This window comes from Anser cygnoides, chromosome 1 (assembly GCF_040182565.1).
Source record: "Anser cygnoides isolate HZ-2024a breed goose chromosome 1, Taihu_goose_T2T_genome, whole genome shotgun sequence".
NCBI lineage: Eukaryota > Metazoa > Chordata > Aves > Anseriformes > Anatidae > Anser > Anser cygnoides.
In genome coordinates this window covers 148,569,055-148,590,506 of record NC_089873.1, presented here as the reverse complement: position 1 = coordinate 148,590,506, position 21,452 = coordinate 148,569,055, and the positions used below count along the sequence as shown (strand labels likewise).

The 21,452-nt window shown below is 41.9% G+C and overlaps 1 protein-coding gene across 2 annotated transcripts in view; it reads right to left on the bottom strand.

Annotated features, from left to right (window-relative positions):
- The window catches only part of MYO16 (myosin XVI), a 383,536-nt gene extending 374,516 nt beyond the window's left edge, over nt 1-9,020 (bottom strand). For both annotated transcript variants that reach the window (XM_048077900.2, XM_048077901.2), the window contains exon 1: nt 8,813-9,020. The gene's annotated coding sequence lies outside the window, so the exon portion shown is untranslated. The remainder of the gene's footprint in view (nt 1-8,812) is intronic.
- Between the last annotated feature and the right edge of the window lie 12,432 nt (nt 9,021-21,452).

Below are 21,452 nucleotides of genomic sequence, written 5' to 3'. Positions count from 1 at the left end.
AGATGCTGCCTGAAATTTAACAAGTGCCAATATGAAACGATCTGCAAATCTGTAGCTTTTTTAAGCTAGCAAAGATAAATGAAGGGTTTCAAGAGCAATTTGAAGTCTATTATATGCTTTATGTATAAGCATAATAATTTCAGGTTGTTTGGTTTCACTGGTTCCCAGGTTAGCTAAATTCCCACCCATATCCCATGCTTAAATACCAAGGCTGAAGCGTGTTGTGTTACATTTGATCCACTCCCTGCTAAAATACCCCAATCTTTTTTGTCTCCGGTTCGTTTTTTATGAGTACACATCACAGATAAAGTGACACCAAAAGAAATCGGTCACTTATTTATGAGTGGTACGCATGACGTGCTTGTATCTGCTAACAATGATTAAGCCAAGAATGCTGAAACAATACAACAAAGATGTAGACAGCAATGCAACTATACAGGTGTTTTCTATCCGCATCCACACAGTGCTTTTGGTCCAAACCCATGCTTTATGTCTATCATCTTTTGTGATCTCGACCTGCCTTTCCCAAGCAGCAGGCTCCGCTGGCATCTGAACCCAGCTGGAATTCTCACACATGCTCCCAGCCCAGCAGCAAGATGAAAAAGTCACAGCTGTGGCTTCCTCCACAACTGTGTGTTCAGCAAACCCACTGCAACAGCAGCCGTGACACCACTGCCCTTACTTCCGGAGATGATCAGCTAGTATTTTAGCACGGGCATAGAAAGACACTGTGGCCAACCCTTAGCCATTTCCAAATGCCAATCTGTTTATGAACACAAATAACCCTTTCAGAATACACCCAGCCAGCCTCCCGACACCACAGGACCCTCCACCTCACACAAGCCTCTCAAATATCCCTGGCTCCAATGCAGAAGAGGACGGTGCCAAGAGCCAAGGGAGGTTTACCATGGAGGTGAATGCCCTGCAGTGCTCCTTTCATTGATTTCTAGACCTGCCAAGCTGGTGCAAGTAGCTATAGCATACTGCCATGGCCTGTCACCCTTACAAAACAGGGAGACCAAATTTACCTGTTGTGCAGGTCACTGTGTTTCAGGAAAGGCTGTGTCCATGCCCATGCTCAGATGCATGATGTGGCAGATCTACAGACAACCTCAAGAGAAAAATCAGCTTTGTCCCTTAGAGGTAGGCCAGCTTACCCTTCCCTCCTCCACTCCCAGTGCAATGGATGTTCTACAGCCCTGGCTCTTCGATGGCAGAGTAAGCTTCGTCCCACTCATTGGCACTGAACGGACTTCTCTAAAATCCTAGGTATTTTATTTAAATTATGGTCTTTAAAACATTAAGATTAGCTAGTCTAATGACTGCTTACCTACATACAGCAGAAAACCAGAAACAGAACTGTTCTTAGCTAACAAATCTCCCCTGACTTAAATTATATTTGCTATCTCATTTGTCCCTGTGGACATTACCTAGTTTTCCCTTGCTCTTCTTACATCTGATCGACAGAAAGCTTTTGTGGGGCAGGGAGTGTCATTTACTGGATGTCTAAATGGGACCTAGGCCACAAAAGCCTGAAAGCTTTGAAATGTTACTACAATAGCAAATAATGAGCATATTTGACCGCTCTTTCTAGCGGATGAGACTTGCAGAAGCTATATTTAAAACTAATAAGGAGGAGAAAATTTGAAAGTGATATTCTCCATTCTTAGAAAACTATATAATGAAAATAGTAAAAACCACCTCCCTTTGCCTTTCTGCACTATTGGTAACGAGATTAATTATTGATCAGGTTTTCAGCTCTACTGGAACACAATGACTTCCACCAGGCACAGAAACGCAGGCATGACTACAGCCCACAGACTGCTCCAGCAGCCAACACAATGCTGTGTGCTCTCCTTCTGTTCCCAAGACTCTTCTTTCTGCAACCACCGTGTAGTTATCCTGATTCAGCATCTCTTGTTAGAGCTTTGTAAAGGAAGTTTAATATTCTTGAGCATCCTCTGTTCAACTAAAAGTTGAGGGAATATGATAGGAGGAAGGCAGAGAGCAACCACCAACCCAAAAGCTACCAGACCCATAAAATTTGACTTTTTTGGAGAAAAACAAAATAAACCCCTCAGCATTCTGGAAGTAAATGGATGCAATGAAGAGCTATTAACACAAGCATAAATTCAGGAAGCCTGGATAGCAGTTGCACCAGCAAATAAGCACACTAATAAGAACTTTTCCAACCTGTTAACCTATAAAAATGAAGTGTCTGTGGGTGAAAGTTGCCATGAGCCAGCTTGGCTTCCTCAGCCTTTACTCACTGGGATGAAACTCCCCACCCTGATGAACAGCCTGGTGTCTATCAGAGCACTCTGCAGCTCCCGTGTGCTGTTTGTGCCCATATTTTCTCTCACAGGAGGCCAAAAGTTAAATCTGTAAGCATAGGAAAGATCATTAAATACCAAAGTCTCACTTGATATAGAATTGGAGCCACTGATGTCGTCTCCACACACTGTGCCCTCTGCATAGTGAGCGACAGCCACCAGCAGGCCGGGGTCTCCTCACTGGAAGCGCTCGCACCGAAATCCAGCTGGGCCTGACACCCAGGAGCGCTTCCAAGTTCTTTCTGTCACAGGCACGAGAGGGCAGCTAAGGGCAGAAGACCTCCTGGGAGAGTGCTAGAGAAATGTCCCAGGCAGAGGAAGCAAGACTTGGCAGGATCTGTATCCATACTCTTCGCCTAGAGCAGACCTTAAAGCAAATCAGGCAGCCAGCAATGCCTTCCCCCCGCCCCGGCCCCTCTTCAGAAGGAACTACTTCACTATCTCTGTAAGGATACAGAATTAATTAGCTTGTATGTGGTGTGAGCAATCAGGAGACTTGAACCTGGGACTAAACGAGAGCCAAATTATTTGACACTAAAACATTCAGCGAGGAGGAGTGAAAAGGGTCAAGGAAGTACTGGGCCACTTGACATCAAAAAGCAGTATCGGTGGTAGGAAGGGGAAGCAGAAAAGAGTAGCTTGCAGTGTTTTTGTATCCCTTCCTTTATAAGGCTGTGTTGGCACACTGGGATGCAGACTAGCATGTCCTGCTGGGAAAGGAAGGGATGTGACAGGACTGAGGAATCACCAGTCCAGGGCAGGAACTCGCACCGTTTTTGCGTTAAATACACACATCCACACTCAGTGCGCCCCAAGCATGCAGCAGGTCTGCTCAAAAGTGAGCCCTTTTGTCGTACAAAGACAAACAAGCAAAAGATTAGTTTAAAAGCCTGCTACAACCGTTGTGCAATAAAAACAAGTGACAAGCTTTTAGGCTTAATTGCTTCATCAGTCCAATAAGGGAATAAGGTATTCTGAACCTAAGAGCTTGTTTGTTTCTTTTCCAGCTACATCAATTAAACTAACAAACAGATCTCTCTCTCTCTCCAGACTTTATTTATACTATATTACTCCAGACCAGTTACAAAACTCCCCATCTCTAAAACCATGAAAACCTAGCATTTGAAGAGACCAAATTATTAGGTTTTAATTCAGCAAAGTATCAGCCGCCTTCCCAAACTAAGAATTTGTCAGTTTTGTGAACCTCTGAAACAAGCAAGCCTGCTTATCAAAATTAAGAGAACACCTGAGACATCTGTGAGAGGAAAACTTCTACAGCCACCTGTTCAATGGCCAAAATACTCCCTGCCAGGTTCTCCGTTCAGCTGAACCATACTTCGTAGATTAACTGGAATCAAGCTACAAGGACAGCTTTATCTTTTTAAAGCCATACTGCGCTTTGGAGCAGGCTCACGTCTGCTTCAAGTTGCACCTTCCTACCTACGCATATAAAAATCTGCCTTGCCTGCTATAAACTACAAGAGCCCACAGCCAGTACACCCCGACTGCAGCCTGAGTTCTCCTTCTCACACTTTGAAGGCCAGAGATAACTGTGGTATAAAACAATTTGAGAATGCCTTCTCCGCTAGGTGTATCTGAGCGGAATCTGATCCTACAAATGTGCGTTCAAGAGCCGGAGTCATTTGGGTTGCGATGACTGACTATAATCGGTCTCTGGAAACACTTGGCTCATATCTATCTTTGCCATTATGCAAAAATAGAACAAATATTACTATTTCCTTATAGGCATTTTCTACAGAACATTGCCACAGAAATAAAGCTCTCTATAAACATTGGAAATGAGTGGTTCTGATTTCCTTAAGGGTGTATTTTCCATAAAAAGTCTTGCTCCAGTGCTAATTACAAAATTAGCAAGAAGCTTACGAGTAATTAGATTGGGGTGTTAAATCACTAATAATCCTTAAATAAAACTCCTAATTAGGACACACTGCACATTTATCTGCAGGCTAGATCTGACAGACTGCCCCAACTTTCCTTTTAGCTGATATTCAGGGCACCGCAAGGAAAGGAAAGTCCCCCGGGGGCACCCTGTTCAGGAAGGAGCCCTCACATCACCTGTGCGGATATGGGCAAGGACCCCTGCACCCACCCATCCTGACCCCAGAACAGACAGCCTGGCCATACATTCAGATACCATAGGGTCATCCATCTCCATCCTGTAATTACACAGGAAGCATGAGCACTTGCTCTTGTTAAGTTTCCATGAAGGCATTTAGCTGCTGATACCATAAAAGTCACAGAACTATCAACACTACCTGGTCCTCCCTCCACCTGCATGGTATTTCTCAGACTCCAAGATAAATTTAATTAGGTAGAAGCCTTGCTTTTATTACACCTAATAAAGCAGCACCTGATACAAAGGCATCTCACTTGAGAACTGATCCACAGTAAACTAAAACAATGCAAACAGCAAGGGTTGTAACTCCTTTACAGCCCACTTATCTGAGACATATTTAACTGCTTCCAAAAAAACACCCAAAAACAACTATATTGATATGCCACGCATCCCGAAGACAATCTTTCCAAGCATTCTGTACCTAACTCTAGCCTCAAAGTGAAATAATCTGTGATCCCAACTGCTTTTGGACAAATCTTCTCTCTGCCAGACACATCCACACGACGAAGCCAGCTGCGCCACACGTACCTAGCCATTTTCAGTGAAGGGGGAAAAGAAAGCTTTAAGTGACATACAGAGCAACTTCAAAACTAAATATCTATCAGCTGCTTGAAAAGCAACAACAAAGCTGTATTTTGGAAGAACGTGTGTTTTCTCTCTGGAATTTAGTCTTTCTCCCACCAGCTCCACTGAGAGTGGTTTACACCCAAAAGCACCAGAAAAATCAGCTTGGTTACCACAGTGTCTGCATCTGACTCAGGATGCTCCTGCTCTTCCCTCTTTTAGAGGCCACTGAAGTTCAGATTTGACACCTTCCCCACCCACATTCAATTCCAGAAAGGAACAAGCCAGTGTTAACCTGTCTGGAAACAGCAATTTCTCTACACATGACCCAAAAATCCCAGTTATTTCAGCCACCCTGAAGGTATTTACCCGTGAGGCCCCATCGTTGGATTTCTTATTTTACTTTACATCTACCATTTAACATTCCTCTTTGCTTAATACCACAGCAATTAACCCAGCAAAAACAAAGTATTTGCCACATCCATTAGAAATGAAAACCTGTCATACGCTTCCTACAGCCACAGGAGTTCATACAGCACAACAGAATGAATGACTTTCTCAAACATTATTTTTCTCCTGCTGCAACTTACAGTAACCTCAATTTTCCAATGGATACACCCAGCCCTCTGTATTCAAACACTCGTTAACACCAGAGATGGCCAGAGATATTGTGACTAAAGCAAGGTGCTTGGTCAGAAAGTGCAAGTTCTGCTAAGGCAAAAGCCTTTCTCACAATGGTGTTGCAAACCCAGGATGTCATTTTCGGGAAAAAACAAACACAGTAACACGCTGACCGCATCTCAGCTACACTGCCCGGCAGCTGACACCTAGGTTTGCCACAATCAAGATTTGAATCCCGGTCCTGCACAGCTTCCTAAAGCTGTGCTTTTTTATTTTCCTGTTTTCCAGCCCCAAGGGGAACTAAGATCTCTGAAGTTGCATCACAGAGCTTTCAAGATCTCAAATATTTTAGGGAAGGAAACAATCACTCCATGACCAAAGACATGTAATGGCCACATTAATGGTTCTAGAAATTCAGGAGAGTTATATTTTACAGTGAAGCATTTACAATCAAAATCTGTAATCCAACCCTCCTCTTCTGTTTGTATAAGACTGGCCATGAATCAGAGCACAACTTATTAACAATTACTCCACAAAAAGGATGTGTGAATAGCAATATATATATATATATAACATATATATGTTGCTGGTTTTTTGATTACTGTGGCACATCTCTAAGAAGCTAAATGAATTAACAGCTAGGCTTGGCAGCACATGAAACACACACACCTTAGGGAAAATTAACAAATCTAAGTGCAAAGGTTAGTTAGCTGTTTGCCAACAATGTTCTTTTATTTCATTGATTCAAAAAAAAAATCTTTGCCTTTTTTTTTCCTTCACAAAGATGCAACAAATTGTACTTCACATGAAGCTGGCAGAGTCTTAAGCCAGCAGGCCTGGCCCACAAAATGGCAAGTGTCTCCAGCAGCTGTTATTGTTGACAACATGTGACAACATGGTATTTCCAGACATCATCAACAACATCCCCAATTACTGCTAATTTTGTGCAGGATTACAACATTTTCCTATGTTCATTAGCTACAATTATCTAAATAACAGTGGCAGAAAGAAGATGAAGTGGAAAAAAAAAAAACAGAATGTGCAAGTGAGGTTTGCTAGGCGACAATCTGGAAGACAGTAACAAGCCAAGATACAGGCTTAACCTGAGATACAGGGCATTACAGAGTGCTTTTGGACTATGCTGCCTTTTTCATTTATTTTAAAGCAAACGGGAAGTTTTCTAGTTTGTCATTTATCACAGAATTGTACAAACAAAAAAAGCGTTCACGCAAACCTGGATAAAAGGATTATTTGGGTATGAAGACTATTTCCTGTTATCTCTCACAAGTGAACAAAGCACTGTGGTGCTCAGAGGTTTAAGCTGGATATTTAAGCACATTTTCTGTGAAACAAGCAAACAAATCGCACTCTGAAATAGCTTGCTGGTTAGGACAATCAGGTGAGACGGAAGAGGCCCATGTCCAAACCTGTAATCCATCTTGTTAGTGTCCCATTTATTATGGGCACTTATCTCACAATCATTTTGTCAGAGTTTCCACGTCTAAGCTAAGAAATCATTCCCCTCCAAACGAGTAAGATTGTGGTTGAAACTGTCATTCTGACAAAAATGTTTTAAGACAGCTTTAACCTAGATGGCTATTTTTCTTGGTACGACACCCTACATAAGCATGGTGTTTTATGGATACCTTCAAGCAAAGATCTGAATTTAGCACTCAAAATGTTGTTTTACAGGAGCGCATGCCAAGTGCTTTTCATCTCATTATGCTGGTTTGAAATAATAGTACTACTTAAAGTAACATCATGCTAGCATAAAATGCAAGAGTGATTTCAAAGCAGCACAATAAACCACTGTTTCACGATGGTCAGTTGCCTCAGCCAGCGTTACAAATTCCAAACCGCTCAAGCTCCATTTAATTCCTCCTGTACAATTTTTAAATATACTACGCCCTAGGCAGATTTATTGAAATCATTCTGTATACTCTACCCAGCTGGAATTATTTTGATCTTCCAATTAGAAGATTTTGGTCATTTACCCATTCTCCACATGTTCTGCATACCGTACTTCTAGCATTATTGCTACTGCTTGCAAAATTATTCCATAATTAAGGCTCAGCTCGCAACGAAAAGAAAAATATTATAACAGAATATACAAAGACACTTTCAGTCTGGAAACTTTCCAGTTCTGGTCTAACCTATGTAACATCAGACAAATAGCTTCCTCCCTGTTCCTTCCCCTTACAAAGTGCTTGCTGTACCTATGTCATCCCTTGAGGCCAAGGGCTGGCTTTCCCTCTGTAAAATGTGATTTACAGCTGGGATTTCTCAAACGCTACTGTAACACAAAATCATTGCAACGGTTCAGAGCCCTGCTCCACCAACCACCCTAATCCCAGCCCTTGCTGGTACTTCTAATGGCATCCCTGCTGCTCCTCAACAATGCTCCAGCCAGGAGAACTTGTCCCATCACCGTGAGCCTGCTGCGTGCACACAGCTCCTCATCGCCAGCCTGTGAGATGTGCTCTGAAGTCTCAACTTACCCTACACCCAGCAAAAGGCCACGGTTTTACACCCCCAAAAAATCATTCGCAGCAAAAAACGCTGCCTGAAAAGCCACTACTTCAACACTGCCTGCTGGGTTTGGGTACAAAAAGCCCTAATAACGAGCCTAACCAGCCTCGCCTTGCTCCTTTTCCACTTGGGGCACAGAACTGAAGTTCAAAAGCGTCCCTCGGGGGGAGAGCCGGCTTGTCCCCCTCCCCAAACACCCTACCCTGACCCCTCAGAGGGAAGGAAAAGCCCCCCAGCCCCTGCCCCTCCCGGAGGGGGCTCCCAGCCGCCAGACGTGGGGCCGGGGGGGCGCCCGGCCAGGAGCCACCTGAGGAGGCTGGAGGGGGCGAGCCCCGCCGACACCTCCAATAATAACCAAAAAAGAAAAAAAAAAAAAACACACCTTTTATCAGAAAAACCCCGGCAGCACAGTGCCAGGCCGATCACGGCGAAGGGGGGCCCCGGCCGCGGCTGTCCCCCTCCCCACCACCCGCAGCAGCTCCCACCTTCCCCCGGGCAGGGCACGCAGACGGAATAAAGACCTCTACAAATAAACGCGCTTATTCAAAATAAAACCGCAAAGCCCCACAAAACGCACCTCCCTCCCCCGGGGGCCCCGCGGAGCAGCCCCCCGACCCCCGGCACTCACCTCAGGGGGACGCGGCCTCGGCGGCGGCCGGGCACAGAACCGCCTCTCCTCCGGCTGCTCGGGCACTTCCACTTTCTGCCGTGGTCTTCCCCCCCGGCACAGTGCTCCCTGCTCCCTGCCCCTCGCCCAGCCGTGCCGTGCGAGCCGAGCCGTGCCCGCTCCCCCGGCTCTGCTCGCAGACGCCTCCCTGCGGTGCCCGGGCAGGGGAGCGGCCCCCTCCGTGCCGCCCCGCCCCGGTACCTGCCCGCTTTCTTTCTCCACCCCCCCCGCCACCGCTTTTCTGAGTTTTTTGTTGTTTTATTCCCCCTAACTTCATTGCCCGCCCGCCTCCTTCGGGGAAGGAGCCTGAGGGAAGGGGGCTGTTGAGGTTGGAGGGGTCTGGATGGAGTTGAGCACAACAAAGGCCCCCTTGGTTCCCCGCCGGCACGTAATGCCCAACAAAAGGGAAACACTGAGAATGTCACCGTTATCACCCCGTGAGATGCAGGCTAAAAAACAACACTTCTTACGAGGTTTGTAGTTTCGAAACAAATGGCAGCTTGGATGCGTCTATTTCTGTCCCGGTACTATAAGCAGCTTGCTCACGCCCTGCTGCTTTAGTGCTGTGTGTGCTGGCACTATAGGCAGAAAGCATAAAGGCAGCAAAGCCACAAGTCTCTGGTGACAAAGAAGTCTTTTGGCAGCTTATCGCGTGGGGAGACTGGCTGTTAAGACATATTGCTCACAGATGAGAAGCTGCTTAACTAGTGGCTGAGGTAAGTACCCCTCAATACACATCCCTGCATCCATTTTACTCCTCACACGTCCTGAATGGTGCTCACCTGACGATGGCACCTGCACCCACTGGAGGCGGGCAGTGTAGGCACACAGGCACCTGTCCCCATTAAAACTCAGCTGTGATCCAAACACAAGCATCCCACCTCTGAACTTCACTCAAGCTTTCCAGAGAAAAGGTGCTTTTCCAAGGTGCCAGCCACATATCTGACCACAACTAGCTTCGCACAAAGTTTTAGGAGTCCACTACCTGGTGCTGGAATATTTAGTGTCCCTGCAGATGGATTATTCAAACTATAATCCAGGTGAGTGCTCTCTCATGGGCAGGGGGATTTGGGAACAGAGCCCTCTCTGCCCTGCATCTGGAAGCTGAAGCCACTGCACTGCAGGAGTGAAGGAGCTACAAGGGCAGAAGGACTGAGACGAGGAGAACCCAGCCTCTAGCTTTGTGACTGAGGGGCTCAGTTAGGAAATATGCTCCCACCATGGTTTTTATCCTGGTGATGCTCGTAGTAGCAGCAGTGTAGACCCACGTTTGGCCTCCTGTAGGTTAAATGCCTAAATGATGTCTTCTGGCTCCTTGACAGCAGTCTGGCTGCCCTCTGGCCTAACAGGGATGGAACATCCTATTTGCTTTTTCCCAAAGCCTCATCACGCCTTGAGACCTCAATGAAGCACTGTTTCAGAAAGTGAATTGAAACTCTTGGGGGAAGGAAGCTGAGGAAAGCCTATAATGGCCCTATCGCTCGCTTGCCAAGCACTCTAAATAATCAGTTGTTACGCAGAAGACAGGTAACTTCCTTCCTGCACTTGATAAGCAACTTTCATGCATAAGATCTGTCATTTTCTATTGATTTCAACTCAGCCCAGAAAGACTGATGTCTCAGGTGGTAAGGATCTCCTAGCAGCCTTTTGTGGTGCCTATTTCTTTCACTGCTTGAGTAATGCAGACTTTTACTCTAAAGTCACCTTCCCTGCTTCAAGGACTAGGGGCTAGGCATCTAAAATGGAAATGAAGCAATAGATGTTCTCAGTGCCTCGGTTAAGGCACACCAGGTCCATACCTTTGCAGTTCATTTTGTTTTCCAAAAGCATGACGTACACTAACTGTATCCTATCTGACACATTAGACTATTACTTAAAAGCAGTCATTTCAAGCCAAAAAGAAATGTTACCAGTGCTCCTGAGGTGACCACATTCTAGCAAACGCTGACATTCAAAAGTTTTATTTACAAAGCTGGTTGTGCTGAAACTCATTGAGGTGGTGCATGTGTAGAGGAAAGTCCCTGCAAGCTGAAAGAGTTTCTCAAAAGTGAGAAAGCCAAAAAAGTTCAGAAGAACCAAGGCTACATACTATGAAATGAATAGTTAATTCATTTTTGGTTCTAGGAAGAAGAGAAACAGGAGCACAGGTGTGCAAAAAAGCCCCCGTATCTTGACACTTGCTGATGCCACCATCACTTTAACACAGCATGGAAAGGTTTAGATCACACAGGACTCTCCAGCAGTGACCTGGGTTGCTGCTTTCGCTAAGGCGTGGTTTTACAATGCAGCTAAGCTGGTTTTGGAGCTATCTGCTGCTCTAAAGGTGGCAGTCCTGCTCCTGACGCTTCCTCTGTTGGAGCAAAACCAGTAGAAAGCTAGCTTATTTCCATAGCTAGTTTAGCTTCTTGAACGGACTCTGAGAGTGAGTGCTGCGTAGCTGAGAAAGAAGCAGAGAGCAGCTGTAGTGCCGGGGAGAGGAGACAGGGACTGGGATTTGGGGCAGCAGACAGCCACCAGTTTGATTTAACCACCCTGTGAAACTCACCTTCATAGGAAGAGCTCGGAAGAGAGGGTGTCTTAAACCTCGCTCCTCCTATGTACAGTATTTAATTTGCATGGCACAAATGGACTGTTAGACAAAGAAGGATTTTGTTACTTTATAGACAGGATGCACCAGCAGGCGGAGGGAAGACCTGACTCCTTGTGCGTGCCTGGAGAACTGATGACAGCCACAGGAGCAAGGCACTGAACCAAGGCCTCCCTATTCCCCCAGCACCCCCAGTCGTTTTCCCCACACCTGCTTCTCTAGCACCAAAGTTCAGTGCCAGGGAGAAGCACCTGGCTGGCTCTTAACGTGACAGCACTGACAGCACACGCAGTGCCGCTGCACTGCTGCCACGACCCATCAGCATCGTCTTGGCAGGAGCGCGGGCTGCACCAGCGTGGCTCTGCTGGCCCCTGCACACAATCTATCCCCGGCGTCTTTGCAGGGCACAGCACTGTGCAGCAGGCATACCAGCTCCCAGCACGCAGTCCACATCAAAATATCATTGCAACAGTGAATAACTATGGAATCATTCCACTAAACTGACAATATTTCATTAAAATAGAAATATTGTTTCTGGATTCCTTCTCTATTAGCAGACTTAAATGGTCAGTTTTTCTTCACATCCAGTGTATACACACCCAATTTCTTGGTGTTCATCTGTTTGCTGACCTAGTAACATGTGAAACTCAGCTTTTGCAAAGCCATGAATTAGAAGGCAACAACAATAAAAAAAAATTACGATATATAAATTGGTTAATAATGTTTACTGTAGAAATAATTTATATTTATAACAAAACTATTAATTTGGGGTAAAACCTTTGTAATAGTGAGTTAAGATCACCCACTAGTGTTAACTGCATCTTTTCAATCTCCAGTATGAAAAGAATGTGGCTGAGCTACGTGCAGCCTATCAAGAATGCTGTTGCAAATATATATGCATTCTTTTATTGATAGTTATGAATCTAAATTACTATCATATGTGACACCAACCTGCAAACAAATGATTGCTCCTTGCTCCTCCCTCAAAGCATGTCATTATATATCCATTCAGGGGATGAAATCCTGAATCAGGAGGAATTTGAAATCATTTTGAACTGCCAATCAGCTCCTTTCTGTAACCTACTACTGGTGGGAAATTCCGGTGTGGGTACAACAAGTATCTTTGCAAATAAAAGTGTAGAGACCATCTATAAGAAGACATGCAAATTCCCATGGCATGAGCTTTACCAAAATGCCAAGCATGCCATGGCATACTGTGAATGTGAACAGCACTCCTTGCAGTGAAGTTTCAGTCTGATGGGAAGAAGAACTGAACCTCTGTGGCTGCTTTGAGGCTGCCCTCCTATGTTCAAGGGGATCAGCTTTCACTTTTTCACCCTTTTTTACTCCAAATGGAGTCAAAGTAAAGTTCATGTTAACCCCACACTATTCTTAGGATATATTCAACTTGTATATTTCTTTTAGACTTCACATTTTCTATGGAAATATAATTTCAGCTGTGCATGTTGGAGAGGTGTATAACGTTGTCTCTTCTTGTCCCCAACAGCTATGGCACATACTATGTAGATGTGTTGGATGCTTTTTAACAGAACAGTCATTTGAAAGAAAAACTTCTGTAGTTTGACAGCTTAAAGCTTAGGTAGGAGGTGTGAATCACTGCCTGAAAGCTGGGAGACACTAGTTTTGTGTGAATTGCATGGGGTGAAGTGAGGACAGCAACAGGTTTCTAGACAGAACCGTAGAAATCTCAGGAAAGAAAAGTGGAGAAGCAGGGTCAGAGAAGACTGGAGACAAGGAAAGGGAGAGGGCATATTTTTAATGATGCCAAAAATACCTGTTTTTCTAACTTTGAAGGCATTTCAGTTCAGCTGCAATGAAACATATAGGCATTTCTATGTCAAAGAAATTAACGTGGCAGGTAAGGAAGTAATCTACCATGGCTACAGACATGTTAGGTGATGCAAAAATATGAAGAGACGAAAGTGACCTAAAATATACACATCAAAGGATTGCCCTCTATTGCTTGATATCGACTGACCACAGTAAAGACCACTATTTTTAAAGAAGAAGTCACATAGCATGATAAAAACATCGGGAATAGAGAACAGGGAACAGAGAAAAAGAAAAGGGAAAGGAGGAGTTTTTCTTTCAGAACAAAAAACGTTTTTATACATAACCAACATAAAACAGCCTGACTTCCATGGCTCTAGTGAATAAATGTCTCTGCTGAATTTCTCCACCAAGGTTAATGAAACATTATGAAAGGTAGTCAAGGAGAAAAAAAATGTATCCATTCAAGTGTATATGAATTTCACAGTATTTTTGTGTCTGTCACTTCTTATTATATTCATCAGTGTTTATTTATTTTTCAGATTAGACAATGGTCTGCTCTGATTGCTTTCTTTCCACAATTCTATTAGCTAAATTCATCAATAAGGACTTGTTTTCTAGATAAAAATTCTATATCCTAACCTGGAGAGTCATATATCATTTTCTATTCTGGCAGTGAACAAATTACAGGATTGGGTAGGTCATTTTGATACTGGTACAAGCAAGGCAAGTTAAAAAGGAAGTATCAAAATTTATCTCATGTGCCATATTCAAAGGTTTCCTTTTCCATTGCTATGGATTTTCTGTTTCTCTAGATCCATTCCGTACAGAGGATCAAATGCTAAGCTTGGGCAAATTGACAAAGCCATAGATTTCTATTCATGGGTTTGCATTAATTGAGGTCCATAGTATTTTAATACGCCACATATCTTCATGACAATTAGTTTGGGGAAGTACAAGATTGGAAATACTGGAGCAGCTACTAACCTCTGAATAACACTGCTGCTGATGTGAATTTATGACTCCACAAGGGCCTATCACAACAATAAAACTACTGATTGTTGATGTGTTAATTGAGGATTGGATTACCAAGAGCTTCAGCTGCTTGGTGATGGCTGCATTTTAAATAATGAATTAGATGGCCTTGGCTTCTACAGAGGGAAATATGTTATGATGGTAACAGTAAATGCTCTGAAAACTTACATTTAGGCATTCTAGAGACTTGTGAAATGAGTATTTCAGGCAACTGTGCCACAGATTCTTATCATGTACATCTCTATGTGAGTGATTTACGTACTGGGGTCAGGTGCAGAAAATTCTTTATTTTTAAGGTTGAAAACCACTAGCTTCATGACTGGTGTAACAATGTAAGGCAGGGGATATCTGTATTTAGCTGTATTTTGTGTGACTTTATTTTGTTCAGTTACATCTGGTTACAGTGTGGCTTTGTTTATTCTAAATTCTTAATGAATCATTTTTATAAACTCGTATTTTGAGAGGAACTTTTTATTCACTGGAATTACATCCAGTTCCTTAATACTGCCAGTTCAAAAGCTACTTTTGTCAGGAAAAACTTTCTCAAGGGAAGGGTGTGCAAAAAAGCAATCAGATTACCAGAGTTTACACTTACTCTGTATTCAGTGAACTATAGTAAATAATAACGTGCATGCCCTTATCCTACCAGAATTTCTAAATGGACAGTGTAGCTGCTGAAAATGAGAGGATCTATTCTGCATTATTCCAATGAGGATTAATCCCTAGCCTGAATAAGGCAGAGTCCTAAAATGAATATGTGTTTCTGATATGCCAAGCAAATGCCCTAGACACTTGTTCTCCATGGGTCAGCCAGCTGATCCTTTACTTCAATCCCCCCACTCTTTCCAGTGGTTTTACTTACATTCTACTGGGAAAAGGGAGTGTTTCTGCTGTCTTAAGAAGTCTGTAGGATGAAATTGTGATTTCATGGGCCTCTCAGAAATGCTGAATCTTTAAAAATGGTATTCATGTTCTTATATCCTTTTATCAGTTTAATACTGTCTGTAAATGCATTCAGACAAAAAATGTCATGATCTTGATGTATAGAAATTTAACTCTCATCTCACTTGCCACAGAAGCTTTCATTTTATTACTGATAAGCATATTATTTTGTAATGAAAACATCATACAGTGCTGCAAACATGAGCTCTAATGAAGCAGCTTACTCAGCAAAAGACGCTATCTCAAATCATTGGCTGTATCTGTGCTCTCCTGCTACATGGCATGTGGCAGCACTCTGCAGGTCACATTCCTCAGATGTTTACATTGCTTAGTCAGAGGTTTTTTCTGGGCCACGCTCTTGGAAAAACATGGGGGAAATGCCAAAAATACATAACCCTTACAACGTTCTTACATAGTTCAGGCAAACCGCATCACTGCTGTGCTCCAAGTACTCCAGCACAGATACCCTAAAGCCATTTTCAGTGACTATTCAGAGGCAGAGATAGCAACGAAACTAAAGAGATGGGGGAGTAAAGCATGGCTCTCTTGGCAAGAGATGCATGAAGGTGTAAGTGTGAGGTACTTCAGAGGAACTTGACACCTTGTACACAATCACAAGTGAAGGAGAAGAGAGGGAGGCAGGAGAAAGAAGGGTAAAAGGTGGAGGACAAACACATCTCCAGAAAAAAATGATGATGATTAAACATCCTGTATCTCCGTGTAACTCTATGCCATCCCCCACCATCGTTGATAAACAGATAAAGACCTCATTATTCAGGGCCACAGCATCAACTTTGCCAGGCGCCCCTTTTTCCACATCCTAGGCGGTCACATCTGAGCAATCATCACTGATATTCTTCCACTCCACAGGAAAATCAGCCTGGTTGTCTCCAACTGGTGGTTGAACACTGTCTGTAAGTAGCTTGCCTACACTTTAGTTTAGCTTAGACAATAGCTTAACAGCTGCTAGGTCTTCACAGTTTGGTAGCAGACTGAAACCACCTTTAAAATAGTTTCATGGAGCTGTTCATAAAGCTGGGAATTACTACATCCAGCAAAAAAAAGGTTTGATCTTCTGGATGCAGTGTCTTCTGGTGTGGGCCAAAGGACTAGGGATGGGCATGTGTCTTGTAGAAACTTTTTACACTAACATATCCATGCCATAGCCTTAGAGGGTCTTTAGGCACATTTCGTCTGCACAGATTGAGTGATTCTCAAAAGTGCCTATAATCATTTAGTTAAATGAATCTCAGCACATTTTGTTTAGTAAAGTAAAACTATTTTTTAATAGAGAACTAGCCCAGTTTTTGTCCAATTGTCTTAAATTCCAATAAAATATTTTTTTATAACATTAATTGAAAACTTATTCTGAAAATAAATGGTTTGCTAACCACTTTTACGTTCTTTAGGAAAACGTGAATCACAGGTGAATTGCAGGTTTGGTTCCTGAAATTCTCTGGAGATCATTAACAAAACCAGCATTTTACTTGTAATCTTATACAGGGAATTGACAAATTCCTCAGATGACTTAACCAACCAGGTAGGCATAATAAAACATGACCTTTCCATTAGTTTTGGTAGATCTCTGACTTTGCAAACAACAAAATAATCCTTATTCAAGTGTCTTACTAGTGGAATCAAAGCAACAGTGGCAAGTCTGTGAAGTTTGTACATTGATTTAGTTATACTTTTATATGTGTACAAAATTCAGTCCTTATGTTGAGCTTTAAATTAGCAAATTAATATTGACTTGAATTGTATGATTCAAATGAAATTAGATGAATTTACAAATTCAGAAGAAGATTTTGGAATCAGCAAAGAAACGAATAATGAAAAAAATGACTTCTTGTCACTATAGCTCAGCAGACTAATAACTATATATTTATAGAAACCAGACACGCATTGATTTTGACAGTAATACTCATTCCAGATTCCAACACCTCAACAACTCAGGTGTTCATGACCCCTTTATCTAACCCCCTGCTATCTATACCAGCAGCTAACAAAGCTAGGGTTTAGACTGAGCCAGTTTGTCTTGTGCACCATGGCCTCGATTTCTTTCAAATAAAAAGCCAAAGCTCTTGCCACTGTATTTCCAATCCCCTGCTTACCATGACAGCCTTGACAAAATCACCCAGGAGCAGAGATGTCTTGCATTATCCTTTGCACGAGCAGAGTAGAGGGAGTCTGTCTGAGACTACACAGCACATGTACAATAATAGTAATGAGACTTCTAATTCATTTCAGTGAGATACTATTTCAAATACATGGTGTCATCATTATTATTTCAATGAAAGAGTGCCAAGAAATGAATTAATTTATAGAGACATATGCCACATATGTGGTGTGTCACTCTTGTTGTCCATGGGTTTTGTGTAAGTATGACTGAATAATTTTTTCCTCAACCTAAGAAGAACCAGGCTTTAAGCAACCAATGATGCATATGAGTCTCAGTGGAGAAAAAACTGTCTGTAGGGAGCTCAGGAGATGTGTTCAAACTCTGTGAGACAGAAGCTAGCCCAAACAGTATGGTGACATATTGAAAGTCTTCAACTTCAATATCCTGTCCCCTAAAAGGAGGATATATCATATAGAGAATTTTGTTTGTGGGGGAAGCTTGGCAAAATGCTGCTTCCTTCCAAGCTAGCTTCTGAAGCAAACTTTGTATGTTAATGTGCTCTTGAGGACTTTCTTTGGAAATAACTTCAGTACAGTTTTTTAAATTCTACAGCAAGACATTCTTAGCATACTCAACCCTAGCCAAAGAATCTGAGCTGGCAGGTTCTCTGCTTCACGTGCAAGATGAAGTCTCAGAACAGAAATACAGAAAACAAAACAGGTGAAAGAATAGTTTGCCAGCAAGTAAGATATGTACATTTCAAATGGCAATCTATGCCTTCCAGAAATTCCACTTTTATTTCAGGAAGACTTCTTGCAAGTAGAATTTCTTTGATCTCCGGAAATTTGTTAGACCTAGTGCCCGATGTTCCAGGACTGTCAGATTTCTTAAAGAGAGATCAGACTGTGAAACAAGGGATATAGAATATAGAAGTCACCTAGCTAATTTGAAAAAATTGCTCCTTAATCTGCTACTCCTTCCAACTGAGCATAATATTCTACACTTCTTAATACCAGCTTGCACAAATGGCAATAGGATTGAAATGAATTGTAATAAAATATAAAGACTAATAGATTAGCTTAATAAAAGTGTGTGGAAAATGGAAAGCTCAGGTCTCTACATTTAGGCAAATCTGTAAATTAGAAAATAAGTCTGTGTGTTTAGGTGGGAATTTTAAAAGGCTCTCTTAAAAGTATGGGAGAGGTATGACATAGAATAAGGTCTACAGCCTTAATCCCTTTATCATTGTGATCTATTGGAAATGAGTGGTGGAATATCTGATCCCACAGTTTAGATGCAATCAACAAGTACAGAGAGAAAACAAGGCGCTCAGCTTTCAATAAGAATAAGCTGTCTATCGCTGAGTTTACACAAAGGCTTAATTAAGACAGCCTGGTTTGTAGGCTATGTCCGTTAATGACACCATGTTATGCTGTCTGGATAGATTACAGTATGGACTAAAATGCATAATGTCAGCTTCTTTTAAGTCTGATTAAGGGTTAATACCTGCAGATTTCACCTCTGTAGTGAAGAAACAGCAAATGTTACACAGACCTAACAAGAAAATTACATCAAAATTTATAGAGTCTCCTTCAACAAATCCAGTAGAACCAACCTCCTGCAAGTTCATTTCCATGCCACTCCTTTCTCCCTTTATATTAGTCACAGATCTGTGCCACATGTGGCAAGAGTAATTTTCTTTCTCTTCTCTGTCCCTCCATGCTTGGACACAGATATTCTTCCTCTCCCTACATGTGTGTACATATGTATAAAAAGGAGACGGAAAAAGTTTCAGGGTGAAGCCCTACTGCCTCCCCATTCTTGGCCTGGAATTGATGAAGAGCCCTTTGTCATCACACACACGCCTCCCGCTACTGTACTTGAGAAAATAAGCTCATAGACAAAGGAACTATAGAAGGTATTAAGACCTCTAGCTTATATGTTACTTCAGGCAAGGTATGCCTTCCTCTACAGTTTGATCCTGTTCCCACTCCAATCAAAAAAAAAAAACACGCTTATTTAATATGAATTGTGAAAGAGGAAAATGCCCAACTTTGTGCTATTTCTTTAATAACAGAATATCTGTAAAACACGTACAATGAAAATCCTATTCAAACTTTAGACTTATGTAATAGTAGTTGTAAAGATACTTAGAGAACAAATGGCTTATACTGTACAATACTATCAGCAATGATGAAGAATGAAGTAACTTCAGGTGAATAGATAAACATTAAAAAGACTAAATTATTTTTCTTTAAGTAAGGAAGGTTTTCCTCTAATACTGAGGTCTCAGAGGAAAAAAAAAAAGAAAAAAAAACAACCAACCTCAACAGAATGATGGAGGAGCCTTGCCTTTACTCTTTAAGTCAGAATTATGCTAGATAAACATGATATTCTAGCTTCTCCCTTAGCAACATTGGAGAAATTGAATACATATATGTGTATATCTGAAATATGTTTACCTATATATCTCCAGGGACCTGGTGAGGTGAAAGGGTTAAATCATGTTTAACCAGAATGTATACTTAGTCTTCTTTATCTCCCTGGAACTTGTTAGCACTTTGAGGACCAATTCACTAGGAATGAATAATGCCATGAATGACATCAGCTTCCGCCAACATGCAAGAGGTTACTATGGTAATGGAGAAAGTTTTTCACAGTACAAAACAAGTACCATACTTGATATATTAGCCAGCCAAAGAAAGCAGTCACATATAAACTACAGCATCTTTCTAATGAATAGCCATTTATGCAGCATGCATGTTAGCAATTCTGCTGAGTTCCTCTGAACATCAAACTGTTGGCAGTTACATTGAAAAAACTTGGCAGATTTACAAAAGTGTTAACATTTTGTTTTCAGCAGCTTGTTTTTTTTTCTCTTGGAGCCCATATCTTCAGCATATTCACAGAGTCTTTAGCCAATGCCAACCAGGAAGGTCTCTGATGTGAGCTTAAATGTACTGTATATGCACACTGAGAAGGCAGGATGTCCAAACCATGCAAGTGACTCAGAATAGACTTTTTTTTTTTTTCGGATTTGTGGCAGAAGAACAGATGGCTTTTTTGTTAGGTGGCCCTTTCTTTTTTATTTGACCAGCACCTTTTCCATAAGACTTTAATCCACAAAACAATGCAGCATGTATAGTACAATGGAAAACCCAGAAAATCTTGAAACCTTCAAGTCATATCAGTGCACGCGTGCACACTTACACACACATCCAACATATATATATATATATTTACTGGATCAAAGCCAGCGCCAAAGCAAACCACAACAATATTTTCTTATGACAAAAATAAATAATTAGTCAAAACAGAAGCAAGATACTCTTTCCTTGTTACTTCCACTTCCCAGAAAGAAAAACTTCTTGTTTTGGCTACAGTCATATCAACTCCTTTCTAATCAGCAATATGATTATTGCAGGGGATGCTGAGGGATGGGGGAAAGAGGAAATCTGTGAGCATTTGCAGACCATTGATTCTAAGAGTCTGCTGACAGATATCTCTGCTTCAGATGGAGATTTTTGTAAACCTTGTGCCAAAGGACTTGGATAACAACCGAACAGAACTTCTTCACAGCAGTTCTCTGCTCCTTCTGCTTTTCACTTGCCAAGGATGAAGGAACGAATAAAAAGCAAAGGAATATATTTAGAGTGAATGAACTTTCATGCAATAAAACATTCCCACATTCTAGAAATAAGGGATAACTGATTTTGGACTATGTCTTTTCTGTGTCACTTATGAAGTACATTCTGGCTGTAGATACTGCCAAATATGCATACTTAATATTCTGCCGAAATTAAATTTCACTGCCCAAGACCTTCTTGGGATGATCATCCCATTATTCAGCCTGCCATCATTTTGACAGGCACAAAAGACTGTTCCAACTCCACACTTACATTTTTCATCAATCTTTCCAGAGGGATTTTAAAACTGATTTTAAATATAAAACACCATGAATCTGATGTGTTTATATATATATAAATTATTTTCTTCCTAATGTCAGAAACGGAAGAATATTTCCTGTTCTAAAATCTGAAACCTGTCAGCTCTGTATTTTCTGCTACAGAATTTTCTAAGGCATATTCTATTTTGGATATCTGAACAGCATATTTTGAGATAATATT